The sequence below is a fragment of the Poecilia latipinna genome, unplaced genomic scaffold (genome assembly GCF_001443285.1).
Source record: "Poecilia latipinna isolate Pla-1442-1.1 unplaced genomic scaffold, P_latipinna-1.0 Scaffold3810, whole genome shotgun sequence".
Taxonomy (NCBI): domain Eukaryota; kingdom Metazoa; phylum Chordata; class Actinopteri; order Cyprinodontiformes; family Poeciliidae; genus Poecilia; species Poecilia latipinna.
The window spans coordinates 12,888-13,573 of record NW_015116426.1 but is presented as its reverse complement, the minus strand read 5'-3'; positions in this window follow the sequence as shown (position 1 = coordinate 13,573).

Sequence of the window (686 nt, the reverse complement as noted above, 5' to 3'; positions counted from 1 at the left end):
AAATAAACACACAATAACACGGATCTTGACATTTAGTAACTAAACCTCATCAACAAACACAGAAAGTAGAAAGATAGTGGCTGGAAACCGAGGTTCCGGGGCTAGTAAAGGTATTTACCCTGTGGATGTTTTACTCATTTTGATTCTTTTACAAATCAATCAGTGAAATTAGGCTTTTTTGAAAAATATAGTAGAAAAAGCACTTTCTAGTGTCAAAGTGAAAGCTGATTTGTACAAAATAGTGACAAATAAGAAATATGTAACTTAAAATATGGCAACTGTTATGATTTTTTTTTTCACTCCTTAGCTTAGTGCCAGGGTAGCATGTTAAATTCAGATAATAAGAAAACATTCTAGGTCTGACCGAATGTGATTAGTCTGGTGTATAAGGCATACCCAAAATGTATACAGTTAAATTTATTGAAACTTCACGAATTCCACAATATTTTAAAAATTATGTACAATATGCATGAAAAAGCAAATAAGCAAATACAATTTAAAAGAAACTAAAATAATAATAAAAAAAAAGATTCAAAATTACAACAATGAAAATTATGCATTTCAAGTAAAGGTGAGTTTATGGAACAATCATGACAGACATGAAACAATCTAAATCACTTAGTGACAGGCAAAACATTTTTCTAACTATTTTAACAATTCACAATTAGGCAGATCAAGTAATTTAC